This window comes from Onychomys torridus, chromosome X, assembly GCF_903995425.1.
Source record: "Onychomys torridus chromosome X, mOncTor1.1, whole genome shotgun sequence".
Classification (NCBI taxonomy): Eukaryota; Metazoa; Chordata; class Mammalia; order Rodentia; family Cricetidae; genus Onychomys; species Onychomys torridus.
The window spans coordinates 122,622,843-122,638,148 of NC_050466.1; the positions used below are offsets into that span (position 1 = coordinate 122,622,843).

At 48.2% G+C, this 15,306-nt stretch overlaps 1 protein-coding gene across 1 annotated transcript in view; it reads left to right on the top strand.

The window, feature by feature from the left end:
• Nucleotides 1-2,516: 2,516 nt before the first annotated feature.
• The window catches only part of Frmpd3 (FERM and PDZ domain containing 3), a 156,662-nt gene continuing 143,872 nt past the window's right edge, over nucleotides 2,517-15,306 (top strand). Inside the window, exon 1 of the mRNA XM_036174266.1 lies at nucleotides 2,517-2,634. The gene's annotated coding sequence lies outside the window, so the exon portion shown is untranslated. The remainder of the gene's footprint in view (nucleotides 2,635-15,306) is intronic.

Below are 15,306 nucleotides of genomic sequence, written 5' to 3' on the forward strand. Positions count from 1 at the left end.
CACAACAGATTGACTGGAGCTTAAGCATATGCTTTGAGTGAGCCAAGCATGCAGCAAAAAGAGGGCTTAATCAGAATCAGACAATGCCTTTGATGTAGTTACTACTAACCAATGAATTTCATTGTAAGGACAGGTAAACGCCAACTTGGGATATCTGTTATTGATAGCAAAGATTGGACTGGATGAGAATCAGGGGACCTTATATGGGGATTCCATCACTTGAAAAACGACCCTGAAGGAAAGTAGCCAGGCCCTGTCTGGCTGCAAGTATTATTTGTTGATTATGGAAAGCTGGTCCTGCTCTTTCCATAGCCCCTGGAGACGGGAGGCCAGCTCTTTCCTGCTTCTCTAACTATATCCTTCTCAAACTAGATGTGTGTGTGTGTGTGTGTGCGCGCGCGCGTGTGCGTGTGCAAGTATGCACTACTCAGTGTGTCTGTGCTCCGTGTGTGACTCTGTATGTGTCCCTGTGTGTGCATGTAGTGTGAGAGCATCTTCTTGTCTGAGAGTCTGCCTTGCATCTGCCAGGAATGTGATGTGCTTTTCTCCCTGAATGTTTTCACGTTCTCTCATCATCTGCCTTTGATAATTCCATCAGCTTGTTTTCCCAGCCCAGGCACACACACACACACACACACACACACACACACACACACACACATGCCTCCAGATGCAGGGAATTTCCATGCTTTCTTCTAAGGTAGGAACTGCCAGGAAGACAGCAAAAAAGTGTGCTCAGTAGAAGGATGGCCAAATCTGCTAGTCAGCTACTCTACTGCTGAACGCAGCTGCAGGGATCCACAGCTCCCCATGCTCAAGGCCAGAACTCTCCTCTATACCATGGGTATCCCATACCGGCTGCAAAAATGTCCTCTTAAACAACAGTTGCTTGTGTCTCCGCACCCTTTTCTCTCAGGTGCTTCAGTGAAACTAGAGGGGAGGAAAAGATTCCAACTGGAATGGGCCCTGGTTTACCAACAGCCTCCCTTCCAGAATCTAGGAACACGGGGATGGAGAACTCATTTTTCACCTTAGAACTCCTAAGGCCCAGAAGGGCCAATGTTAACTGTCTCTCCCAGGTGCCTCCGATGCTTGGAAATTTACAAATTTACATGGTGGATTTGGCATCACCAGAGGGTCTTAAACTCCATTGCATCTGTCTTCTCTGGCATCAATTTCACCCACTGTCTCAGACACTGTCCAGCTTCCCGGTTTCTCTGGGTCCCCACTGAGACTGCCTTTTAAGAAAAAGAGAGAGTAGCTTTTTTTTTCTTGGTCCTTAAAACTCCTCTAAAGGGGCTGGTGCCCACTGGGATATCAAGAGCTCTCTTTAGAATCTCCATTGCTGTACATTTAGTATTCACAGCATGTCTCTTAAAAAATGCCCTGAGATCATTCATCAGGCACTGTGCTGTGCCTGCCTCGCTGCTCTCCTTCAGAGTGTGTGCATAGTGTGTGTGTGTGTGTGTGTGTGTGTGTGTGTGTGTGTCCGTCTAGACCCTCCCTCCATCTGCTGGTGAACACACACACACAGGCCTGCGAGGAGGGGGGGGCGCACACACGCGCGCGCACACACACTTCTCACCAAAACCAATTGCATGGTCCAAGCAGACCTCTGCCAGCTGGCAGACTGCTCCCTCACAGAGGTGGGCTCCCTGGCTGGACCAGAGTTCCAAGCTGCTAATGCTCCAGTGTTGGGGCGAGGCGGTGGGAGCAGGAACCTGAGCCTGAAACTCAAGGTGCGTGAGGATGTTGGCGGTGGTGACCAGGAGGGGAGCTGCAGGGAGGGCATCCCTAGCAGAAGAAAAGCAAACAAGGGGGGAGAAGCAAGGTCAGGGGGCAAAGAATGGAGGCCCCGAACCTACCACTGCCGCTGTCCCTTCTCTGCAGTTTCCTCTCTCCTCCCCCTACCCCCTTTCCCGGGTTCACTTTAGAAATTGGCTTGCCCTCTTCACTGCCAGCAGTTCCCGGCAAAGCCCAGCCTGAATGGTTGTGTTCAAGAAGTGAGGCAGCGCCTAGCTGGGTGGCTGGGTTGCTGGGTCGTGTCTTGGGAAATTCTTTCTCCAATTGTCAATTTTGTATTTATTTTTAGTTGTGACCCGAGCCAGTTGCTGCGCCTTTAAGCCTCTTTCCCTTTCGGGGAAACCGACGCCAGCACTCGAGGGTCGAGAGGCGCCGGAGAGGGCCCCCCCCACCCCGAGTTCTGCACTCCCCTCTTCCCTCCCTCCTCCCCCCTCCCCCGCCCCTTCTCCCCTCCCCTCCCCTCCTCGGCCGTCCGGTCGCCTCGGCGCTATCCGTCACCTCGCAGCCTGCCGCACTCCTGGAGCGAGAGAGCGACGAGCGAGCCACGGAGATGGTGCCGCCCGCGGCGCAGCCATGGAGCCCGCCCGAGGAGCCCGCGCGCGCCGCTGCCAGTCTGCCCGCAGCCCGCTGCCTGCGCGCCAGCTCCGCGCGTCCCGGGCCAGCTGCTGCCGCCCCGCCAACCTCCGTCCGCCCCGCCGCCCCACGCCACTGAACCCCACGCCCGTGCGGGGCTCCGGGGCACCGGCGCCCTAGTCCCGTCGCCGTCGCCGCCGCCTCTGCGCCGCCGCTGCCGCGCCGCCGAGGTGGAGGAGGAGAAGGAGGAGGAGGAAGGTAAGAAGCGCGCTGCTTCTAGGGGGGCGCGCCCGCGGGCTCATCCCGGCCAAGGGGTGGGTCGTGGCTGTGGCGGGTCGCCCCGGATCGGCTCGGGGGGGGGGGGGGCGACGGGCGCTTGGGCGCCCCCGGGAGACAGGGGCAGGGTTGGGGGAGCCGAGCGTCGGGCCGCCTGGAGTTTGCGCGGCCAAGGGGAGCAGCGGGCTGGGCACCCGGTGTTTGGTGAGTCTCCGGCTTGGCGGGCTCGCCTTGGCCGCCCCGGGTGCGGGGTGAAGAGCCCAGCACAGGGGAATGCAGCGCGTTCATTATGGAGCCTTTGTGTGCGCGCTGGGGCTGTGGGCGCCTTTGGGAGAGCTGGTGAGGTGCGGGGCCTGGTTGCTGGAAGGTGGCCACTTAGCCGGGGTGTCCGGCGAAGCCCTAGCCCCGGGGATGCCAGAAACAGCTGTCTGAAGCGTGTGAGTGGTTCCTGGGGCCATGTTCACAAGCGGACACAGACGCACACTCACACGCACACACAGCCGCCGCACCACATTCGCTGCGCTCAACCACAGTCACCGCCATCCAAAGACGAAACATACAGGCGCGCTGGCGTGTGTGTGCGCGCGCGCACACACACACACACACACACACACACACACACACACACACACACACACACACCCCTCTGCACTTGCACCCTTCCACCAGGATGATAACAAAGCAGGATGATAACAAATCATATACAACTACATGCACCCCTCCAGTTCTGCTAAAATATGTACACACACACACTTCTTCCCAGCCTTGTGCTTTGGAGCTTGATGTGTGTGTGTGTGTGTGTGTGTGTGTGTGTGTGTGTGTTTTCTTAGAGTGTCCCTAAGAAACTACATGGCAACTGCATATTACTGCAGATCCAGTACCTGCTGCTCCCCACCAACACACACACACACACACACACACACACACACACACACACACACACAGAGGGGGATTCAGAGACGGGGGAGGGCAGAGAGAGAGACAGAGAGAGAGAGAGAGAGAGAGAGAGAGAGAGAGAGAGAGAGAGAGAGAGAACACAAGAATATACTATTATCCCACCCCTTAATCTTCTGTGGACACTTCTAGCAGGATCCTTAAGAACTCCATTCTGGAAAAAAGCATGCCCAAGTCTTATATTCGTGCTCCTCCACACCTGAGCAACTGGATGCACACACATTGAAACCGCACAGGGAAATGTTTGACACTTTCCCCCAGAAGCAGGTGGTAACCCCCTCCCCACAGCTGCCACTAACAAGCTTTTGGTCACAGTAGAGGATAAATTCTGCCAGAACTGCCCCTCCCTTTGGCATCTTGGCCCAGCTGCAGAGCCCTAAGCTGGGCGAAGATGGGGGGGGTCCCTCAGCATCCTGCAGCCCTTGTGGAGGGCGGGGCTGTCTCTGGCCTGCTGCCTAAGGAAGAAACTGCTATAAGAGCAAGGTTCCCTTGGGGGCGCCCTTTTCAAGAGTGGAGCGTGAGGGACTCTGCTGACTCAGAGTAAAGCACCAAATGAGTATACCCAGCAGGAGATGGGTTAAGCAGTGTGCACACTTTAGCCTAAGGGGTCCCTCACAGTGTGTCAGTTCAGCCCAGAAGCCTGCTGCTGGGAGACCCAGACCCTCCTCCTTCCATTGCCTTGCGGGTCAAGCTCACTGCGGGAGAAACTGGGGGAACTCAGTTCCCAGCTTTCTGGGAGCACAGAGAGCTTTCCTGGGAAGTCTTTACTGTTTCCATTAAGCAAAGGGCTCCCAGCTCTTCTGCAGGAGGAACTCAACAACACTTGGCCATGCCCAAGCAAACATGCTGCGTCTACTCAGTTTCATGTCTTTTTTCCCCCCTCATGTGAGGGAGCCAATTAGTAGCTTGGCCTCAGGATTATAGCCTTAAGGTGAAATAAGACGTCATGTGTGTGTGGAGAGGGAAGCAAGGTTGGGGGAGCAAGGACTAGTGTCTGACTGATTCAAGTAGAGACACGGAGACTGTAGCCCTGGGTAAAATCGTGACAGAGATAGCTTCGACGTCAGAACCCCTTCCCTCCTCCCGCCCCTCCCGAACTGCTCTGAGCTCCTGAGTCCCTTCCCCCGCCCCCTTAGACTATTAAGGCGGGGCTTTGCTCCTTTCTCTGTCAAATCTGATGACAGAATCCATGCCAGGGCAAGCTGTTAATAGCTGATAGGACTTTATTGCGTATACCTCACAGGTAACATTTACCATTTTAAAAGGAGGTAAAGGAGTGACTCTTTGGATGAGGTTTTACAAGCACCTGTGGCAGGCTCCAGGCCAGGAGCATTTGTGGACAGTGTTGTTTGTCTCCTGTTGCTGAATTGTGCACGATGTGGTGTGTGTGTGTGTGTGTGTGTGTGTGTGTGTGTGTGTGTGTGTGTGTTGGGGGTGGGTGGGATACAATTATGGAGTGCTTTAAGGCCCACAGAGAAAAGATTTGCATTTATTTGAGAGACAGTTGGGAACCACTGCAGGATCCCGAGGAGGGAGGGCATATGCTCTAAGGAGAGAACCACTGTTGTGTGTGGTCATGTCACACCCACCACCACAATTGCCTTGCAAGAGTGGGCTGAAGGCCACCATAGGGAGAGAAGGCTGGTGGAAACAGGGGATGGGTGCCTTAGGCTCCTAGCTCTGTGCATATTGCAGATCTGCACTAGCCTGCAGAATGGCCAGTATATGGGCCTGAAGCCAGCAAATGCCCCCATAAGCACAAGCTAATGATGTCTTGGTACTGTGACTTCAGACAGTGCAGTGGAGCTTCTGCTAGCCTGAGGGAAAGGTCTGGAAACTCCTAGCAGGCTGCAAACTCCATTTTGAATAAGGTAGGGGACTCTCCCTCAGGGAAGCAATGCTGTCCACCGGTCTTGAGAATTAAGCTATGTGGCCTAGCAGGGGGTTTCGCTACCACCATCCTTTGAAAGCACTAGTAGTAGACTGGCAAAGTGCAACAAGAAATCTCTGGGGTTGCAGATGATAGCCACAGGCTAGGAAAGGTAGTGGAGTTGAGAGTGTGGGGCAGGGGAAGGAGTTAGAGTGAGGCAGCCACAGTCCTGGGTAAAGGACAGCATTGGATCAGCACTGCCTCACTGCAGTAATCCCAAGACAGCTCTTGGAAGGAGTATGGATGCAGGACAAGACCCTGCCCACCCACCCATTCCCCACATAAATGATAGGGCTCTAGGGTTACCTGGCAAGAACCCTGAAGGGCCAGCACAGGTACAAAAGAGAGGATCTGTGATCTTTTTTGAGTCTCCAAACTAATTGAAACCATGAAAACACACACACACACACACACACACACACACACACACACACACACACACACACACACACACCTGCACATATACAAATTATATACAATTTTCTATCTCCCTTCCTTTATCTGTTCCACTCTCCCTTCCTCCATCCACATACTTGGATTGAATTTCTAAGCAGGTAGTCCAGTAAGACATGCTTGGATTGTAGGGGTCCAGACCTTCCCATGGAACCCAGCAATCACTTCTCTGGGGGCTGGGATAGTATGTATGGATGCTGAGCAAAGACCATGAGCTAGCCACACCCAAGTCAGCTTCAGCTTGTGAGCCAGCCTTGAGGCCATTAGCATTCGTGGCAGAAAACTCTGATCTGCCTTCTCTTTCAAGGACTTCTGTTTGCCTCCTCGCCATAAATTCAAAAAGATAAACATTCTCTTGTGTTTCCTGCAGCCATCATGAAGCATTCTCAAAATGAGCTGAACCTTGCCGTCTGCAGAGAAATCCGAAGACTAAGGGGCAGGGTTGGGAGCACATGGGAGAGAAACGGGCCATCCTTTCCTCTTTTCAGACCAGGAACACCACCAACCTTAGGGCGGAACATTAATAGCCTAGTTCATAATAGTGCCGTCGTCTGTCTAGTCAGAAAACGAGTCTGAAAAATTGGAGTGCATGTATGACACAGCAACAGGATGAAGAAAGAAAAAAGGTGGATAGCTGCGCAGATAGATGGATGGATGGGTGGATGATGGATGGACAGATGGGTAGATAGGGAAATATCTTTTTATATTTGTGTTAGTGAGCCTGAGAAGAAGCAGGTGTGTGTAGTACAAGTGCGGTGACCTCTCCCTGAGTATCACTGTCACTATGGCAGTAACCATACCAGTCACCCCAAGCTGCTGAAAGAGCTATGTGCCTGGTTGTGCTATCTGAGCCTCCTTCTCCTCATGTGACCCTTCCTTATTCATCTTTCTTGTTAGTCCCTCCTCCTCTCCTCAGATCTAAGGCTCCTCTAACTCCCCTTGTTCCCTCCATTTCTTTTCTGACTTTCTTTGGGGCAGTGGTTTTGTTTTTTTGTTTTTGTTTTTGTTTTTGTTTTTGTTTTTTTTTAGGCAGGTATTTCTCTGTGTAGCTGTGGAGCCTGTTCTGGAACTTGCTCTGTAGACCAGGCTGGCCTGGAACTCACAGAGATCCGCCTACCTCTGCCTCCCGAGTGCTGGAATTAACGCCATTTCTTTATTGGAGTGGACACACAGCTGCATCATGGCTTTCCCCTTGCACATCTTTCCTGGCTGTTCCCACTTCTATAGCACAGATTTTCACCTTGCCTCTGAGGTTTGGCCATGTATCCCCAGTTACTTGCTGAATGACTCACCTGCCTTAAAGTGGTCTGCCATCATCTTAGACTTAACATTAACATTACACTCAGAATTTACAAGCTGACCTCATTTACTTCCAACAATGACTGGCTTTTCTGACCTTTCTGTTACCACAAGCCTCCTAGTCGCTCAGACTAGAAGCCCAGACCACCTCTGACTTCTGCCCTCAGCAACTATTGAATGTCTATCCTTCAGTCTCTCTCTTTCTAGCTTTCTGCCTGTAATATACACCCCTGACAGATTAATATTCAAAAATATCCATTATTCATTGACACTTCTGCTCTGTATGCTTGAGAGTGATAGCGGATTGCCTGTGGGAAAATCTTTAACTTCCTTAGCCTGACGTTCAAGGCCTTCCTTGAGTCAGCCTAATCCTATGTACTCTTTCAACCTTGTTTCTCACTTTTTATCCACATCATTGAGTCTCAATTTTTAATGTGTCTCAAAATGACTTCAGGGTGCTTATTATAATGCAGCTGCCTGGGCTTCTGAGTCAGTAGGTCTGGCAGCTGGAGTCCAGGAACATGAATTTTAACAAGCTCTCCCAAGTGGTTCTGAAGCATAGCTCCATATGGACCCTTGAGTCCAGGCAGTCTCTGAAGTGTACTTTATATACAGTTGTTGTGTCTGTGGTTTTACTCATGTCATCCGCTTACCAGCTAAGTCTCCTTTCCTGTCCAAATGGCACCATCCTTGTCCTTCAAGTCTATATATATTTCCTCCTCCGTGAAGGCTTCTCTGATTACTCTAGACAGAAGTGATTTCTGTCTCTGGTTCTCCTCTCTCTCTCTCTCTCTCTCTCTCTCTCTCTCTCTCTCTCTCTCTCTCTCTGTGTGTGTGTGTGTGTGTGTGTGTGTGTGTGTGATTCTTTCCCCCTCCTTTCTTTCCTCCTTCCCTGAACTCTTCTGGCCATCTCTAAAATGCATTTGGTAAGTACATCACTGGGACATTCCATTAGTGTTGCTTGAATCCCTTATTCATCTTTACACACAGTACAACTTCCTATAGGTGTTTGTCTTATTAACATTACAACTTCAGTGAATCTAATATTTTTCATCTTTTGTTTTTATTTTTTTGCCCCCAAAGCATGCAATGCTTTACACATAGCAGGTGCTCAATAAACATGGTTGAATTGGATTGGGTATTTGTTGTGTCATATGAGTAGGGGTTCTATTACATCTCTTCATACACATTACCAGGGAGAATCTAAAGAATAAGAGGATCCTTGTCCTCATTCTTGGCCACCTTTGTGTTTTCAGTGCCTGGTACATAGAAGAGGTGCTTAATGTTGACTGAGGAGCTCAGAGGCATAATAAATGAACACGTGAGTGAAGAAATTAAATTCAGGCAGAAATAACTTGAGTAAGGACATGGGATAGTTGTGCTACAGATGAGTAGGATAAGTATAGACACTAAAGCTAGGAAGGTAGACTGGGAAATAGTGAATGACTATGGGTTTTGATCTTTAATTATGAACAATTTCAGGGTCTAAACAGGGGGAGAGAACTATCACGATACTTGTCTAATGATTATCCACATTCAAGCAATCACCAGGACTTGGCCATGTTTGCTTCATCTGTCCCTTTCTTTTGCAGAAGTATTTGAAAAGAAATTCCAAACATCAATCACTTCATTTCATCCCCAACGCAGCTCTTAACAGTGAGCATTTTCTCTCACACAACCCCAGTACCATTCACAGAGCTAACAAAAGTAACAACAATCTTTTTATAGTATCCATTAGCCAATCCTTAATCAGACATCCTCAATTGTCTCAAAACTTATTGTACAACTAGCTTGTTTGAATCAAGCTCCAAGAGAATTTCACTCATTGCATTTGGTCATTCTGTCTTCTAAGGCCCTTTCAACAGGCCCCTTTCTCTGACTTGGTTGTTTTGCACAATGCCCACATTCTGGTTTGCTATGTATCATCCTGGTTAGGCTTCTTATTGTCCTTTCTCCTGTCTGTTGTTCCCTGCATTCTCTGTAAATGGGAATTAATTCCTGGCTTCATTAGAGTCACATAGGTTTTTTTTTTTCTTTTTTTTTCTCCTCCCTGCCACCATTCAGTAGACTGATTAAAATGGACTCATCCTGGGAATAGGAAGACAGGTTAAGAGGTTGTTACAGTGGCTGGATGGAAACAGAATGAAGGGGGATGGGGAGAGTTGGAGGAAGAATGAAAGATGATTCCAAGGTTTCAAGCCTGCATCCCCAAGAGAATGGGGATGCCATCATATGTGGAGAATGTGTTTCTAATGAGAGCAGCAGGAATCAGGGTTAGATTAAAGGAGGAACTTTCTCACAGTAAGAAGCCATCTGCTGTTTTTTTCCAGATAACATTATATTTCCATGAACATTTTTTGATCCATAGTACAGCTTAGATATTTGGACCCTCTCAAAAAATCTTAAAGGCACTCCTTATTTTTAACTACCTAATTAAATCTGCAGCCTCACGGCCTTGAGAGAAAGAACAGTATGTACACCTCTGGGTAGAGAGCAGGTAATGCTGAAATACCCTGTAAGGATCAGTCTATCTCCCATAATATCAAGGGTTTCTGAGTCATCAGACTTGGATAGAAGAGTAGAAGATTCCAGTACTTGGGTTTTCTTATAGACTTGGCAGATGAGCATAGCTCAAGACCCCAAGTCCTTCCTAGAGATAGTTAGAAGTCCGCACACCACAACCCTTTTTCCATCCAACATGGAATCTGTGTAGACCTCAGTGGACCTTGGCAACAGTTTTGGTCAAGCTACAGAAATGCCCAGCAGCCCCAGGATAGTTGATAGGCTCTGAGAGAGCACCAGGATTATTTAGCTACCTCGGGAAGACATTTGATTAGGCTGTTGACTAGGATCAGGTAAGAACTACTCTCAGCAACATCCTATCATGCATTCATTCTTAAATACACCCCCCCCCCGTTTTCTGCCTTCCCTCAGCTCATCTTTCTGCTTGCTCTCTCTTCAGCTCCCTCCCTCTCTAGGCTCCGTCTCTGCTTGCATACATTTATTCTCTCCAGTTAATCAAACACTAGCCCCTGAAGCCCATTGTGTCTCAGATTGATCACTTAAGCAGAGCTATTGATCACCCACAAAACCTTAGGAGGTAGGGGTGTTCAGGAACCTGAGATCTGACAGTAGATTGGCTGCTGGGGCCTCTCTGGCAGCTTCAGCTGCTCTGCTGCCTGAATACCTTTTTTGGCAGGGAGAAGGGGGCACAGACAGAGGGGATCCTTAGAGGGTCTTCCTTTATATCTTCTTCCCTTCGTTTGGAGGTAAGGCAGGGTAACAGAAGTTGATGAAGCCCTCCTGGGTCTAGCCCTCTGCCCACATTTTAGTGAAAAGGGGAAAAAAGCAAAGACCTTGCTCTATAGAGATTCATAATTTAACAGAAAAAATTAATTCTTACTCAGAGGAAGCATCTACAAATAATACAAGATGGAAAACAATTAGATGCCACATTATTTACTCTAAAAAGGAAATGCTGTAGGGATCGAGGTTTAGAGAGAACGAGAGCGCAGGCTGCAACAGAGGTGGAAGTTTTCCCCAAAGACGTTGAACTTGAGCTGCCTTTTACATAACATGTGAGACTGAGCTGTCTGACTAGGAGAAGAGCAGGCTTCCAAGGGGGAAGCAGGGAAAAGGCTGAAGGTGGGAACTTCAGGAGATCAAAGAAGGGTTAAAGGAGGTCTGTTTAGCAGAAAGGGTGGGGTGGAGATGCCTTGTGTGTGCAATACTTGGCTGGGAAAAGGGCCCCAGATTTGGAGAACTTTTGATGTCAGAAGGAGGAGTTTGGACTTGGAGACACCCTACAGAGCTTTTTTTTGCATACAGTGATTTAGGATATTTAGCCAAACAGTAGGAAGCAGAATTCAAGGGGCAGGGGAGGGTGGGACACACAACTTGTTAGATACTACAGCAATCCAAATGAGTGCTGAGGGTGGTGGGCAGAAACAAGAGTACAAAATGCAAAGAGCATACCAACCATTGGTATGGTAAGTCAACTACTAAGCACCTTCTCCTGGCTTGGTTTTGTGGGACTCATTTTGTCCTCATAGCCTCAGTACTTACCCACTATTAGGCTCTGCAAGGGTCAGAATGCCATGGGAGTTTGGATGGCAAAGGGCTAACCAGATAATCGTGCCAAGAAAAGATTTGCCAAGGAGCCTTCATTGTTAAGACCTAAAGAGTAAGCCATGAGGAATCTGCTGCAGAATCCTGTAAAGACAACAGCCAAGTTGAGGTGCTGAACACTCTGTCTCCTGACAGAGAGGTTGGGGGCAGGGACTCCCTGAGTCTGGTCTGTTTCCGGCCTAAGACCTCTGAGAGCTGTTGGGAGTAAGGATACAGGGTTCAACTTCTGGGTAGAGCGAGTTTGAAAACTCCTCTGAGCACTGGGAATCCGTCCCAGTGGAGGTCACACCTGTGTCTGGCTATGACAAGAGCTGTCACAGCACTTTGGTGCCAGCTGGTGTCCTGGTGTTCCAGCTGCTGTGGAGAACTAAGTGAGGAGTCTACAGGTAGGTGAGAGTGCTGTGAGCGGCCTCTGTCTGCTCTTTTGTCCACCCCCCTCCCAGCCTTCCCCTGCCTGTCCAACTTGCTGGATGTCAACTCTGTACCCAGCTTGTGTCCCTCAAGTGTTCCTTGGGTTGGAGAAAGTAGGGAACTGCAGACAAAGTGGCATGTGTAAGATTTTAGTCCTCTGACAGGCTCTTCTTGTGGAAGGCTATGATGCCTTATAAAGATGAATGATTGGAGTCGGTCTGCGCAGGCTGTGGGCTCCTAACCGCCAAGGGAGCTCTGCTTTGGAGGCAGGACCACCCAGTCCAACACGCCCGTCTTTGATTTTGATACAAATCCAATGGGGAAACAGAGGAACAGATGGCTAGACTGGGGGATGAGCACATGCACGCACATGCAGTAATGTGCTTGCATACCCACACATGCACTGCAGAGTCTGGCAACCATTGGCCTCCATCACTTCCCTGCCGAAGGGTTTTGTTCAGGGTTTTGGTTGCTGGTTTGAGGTGGGGGGAGGGTAGCTGGGAGAAAGGTGGTTGAGAAGTGGGCAGGTGTCCAGATTGAAAAATGCTTATGCAGGTGAGGGACTGGGAAGAGAGAATGCAAGTCGCTGACTAGGGGGGTTATCATATTTATTACCTTTCTCATGGAAAAACACACCGGAAGCTGCTAAAATAAAAAGGTATGGTGGCAACAACTGGCTGAAGACCCAACCACATAAGTGGTACAGCGTCTCCATCTTGAAAAATCGGTTCTCATAGTTTTGCTCCCTTTGTGCTATATAGTTTCCTTACAACAATTGCTCTGTTTTATCATTCTGCTTCTCAGCTGGACCCAAGCAAGTTAGTTTCAGATGCTTAACCATTGACAAGGGGGAAACTGAAGTACCCAGTTGATTTTGAAATGGGACTTGCCTCTAATCCTACATGAACATGGCCAGAAGTCTGCATCTTGCTCTTGTGAGTTGGGCTCAGCTACCTTGCCATGGCACATGGCTGGCAATGATGTCATATGTAATGCTAACTCTGTTGCCACCATCAGTGAAATCAGACAATTCAGGTATGATTAATAAAGCAAATGTTCCATATTCATCTTGTTACCTAGAGTTGAGCTGTAATCTTTCTAATATGTACAGAAATTGGAAATCACTCACTGACAGAGATAAAGGAGAGAGATTAAACAGACCCACCAGCTTGCTGCCACCAAGTGCTTTGGAAACCACCACCCACAAAGTTCAAATCAAAATTGGCAGTTAGGTCTACTATTTTTCCTTCCTCTATCCCTGCCCTTTATGTGCTTCTACACATAGCTTGTTTTGATTTGAAACTCTAAATGACTGCTGGAAATGATCCAACCTAACCTTTGACCCAGGCTCCAGTTCCATTTCATCATTACATGTGTATATATATATATATATATATATATATATATATATATATATATGTGTGTGTGTGTGTGTGTGTGTATAATATGTATATACATACACACATATACATCGACATACACACATACATACATATGTACATATATATATATATATATATATATATATATATATATATATACACATATATACCACACAATTTAGGACATGTATTCATATATGCAAATATATTTACATTCATTTATTTATTTGTGGGTGAGGGTGCATGTGCCATAGCACACATGTCCAAGTCAGAGGACAACTTGCAGGAGCTGGTCCTCTCCTTCCATCGTGTGGATTCTAGGGCTCAAACTCAGGTCACCAGGCTTGGTGGCTAATGCACTTATCTGAAGAACTATCTCACTGGTCCTTACCAGCATTTATAAATTGACCACAGCTGCAAACAAATTCGTGATCTCTCTCCAACCTTTCTCTTTGCTGTCACCATCACTTTTCAATAGCTAAGACATAAGCCTTGGATTCATCCCTGTTTCCTTATCCAGTCAATCACTGGCAGTCTCCCAAAAGTGCCCCATGAATCCATCTCTTCTTGGCCATTCCTATCATCATTATCCTAGCCAATCTCTCATAAGCTTACAAATGGATTGCTGCCTCAGCCTCCTAAATAATCCCTCTGCATCCATCCCCACCACCCCATGCCCAGTGCTGCTGCCAAAAGAATCTCATCAAGGTACTCCCTGATCAAAAGCCTATAAAGTGCCCTTTGCTTATCATATAAAAGGGAGTTTCATTCCCTGGGATCCACAACAGCTGGGACTCAGCATTTGCTCAGGTTTGGATATGGTTTGAGTATGCCCTGCCACCCATCCAAAGGGCTTATGTATTGAAATTGAATCAATCCCCTTTCTGAGGTATTCAGCTCCATTGTGAGGAAACAATCGACTATGGTGTTTAGAAGTTCATTAGGAATCAGTAAGGTTATCAGGGTGACACCTGAATGACTAAATGCTGATGGCTTTATGAGAAGAGAGAAATGGGAGAGGGAGAGACCAACATAGACCAAAACACACACACACACACACACACACACACACACACACACACACACACACACATACACACACCTTGTCTCTTGCTGTGTAATATATTATGTCACCTCGGAATTTTGCCAGCAAGGAATCCAACACCAGATATAGGCATTTGACCTTCCAGAACTATGAACTAAATAAACCTCTTTCATTTATAAAATAGCTTGTCTCTGGTATCTTGTTCTAGGAATAAAAAACACTAATAATTATATATTAGGACTAAAAAAAACCATTGTCTTATATTTCTGACTCCCAGGCTCCCCTCTTCTCTGGCTTCTGTCTACCCTAGCGTACCTCACTCCATGCTCACTCCCTTTCTCTACAGCCTTTTTTCTGCTGTTTCCTCTGCCCACTGTGGCCCCCTCTTCTGTGCCAATAGTTGTATCATGTCCCCTACCCAACAGGCTGAAATCAAGCCTCTGCTGAGGTCTTTCCTAACTATCCAAGCCCTTATTAGCTGCCACTTCCTTTTTAATTACAGCTTTCCTTGACTATAAGAGCAATGCCTATATATAGTGGGAAACTTGGAGAACATGCTCAAATACAGAAGGAAACAAGGCAGCCACAGTTCCCCCTCTTTTTCGAGCCTGAACACATTTCAGCACCAGATCTTACCATCTCTGCTGCTTCAACATTCTGTGTGGTGCTTCCCTCCCCAGCCAGGGAGGGAGCTCTTCAGGGACCTCCCTCTTATTCATGTGTCCTCCAAGAAGACACCAAGAGGCCTCAATGAAAACTTGATATGCACTATCCAGGCTAGAGGGCTACTGCCCATTGCTCAAGGGAGAGGGGGCCATGTTTAAGCAGCTGGGCTTGAGGTTTCAAACCTTATGAAGCCATTATGGCTCACCACCTTCCTCTTCCACAGAAGAGAGAAATGGACATCAAGAGAAAGCTGAGAAATCAATGTATATAATGCCCTGGAATTCTGCTGCCCCAATGATGTGATCACCTTCTGAAACTGTTTCTTTTTCCTTTTTATTTTTGAGAATGTATTTTAATTACAGCATTTATGTTCCCCTTCCCTTTCC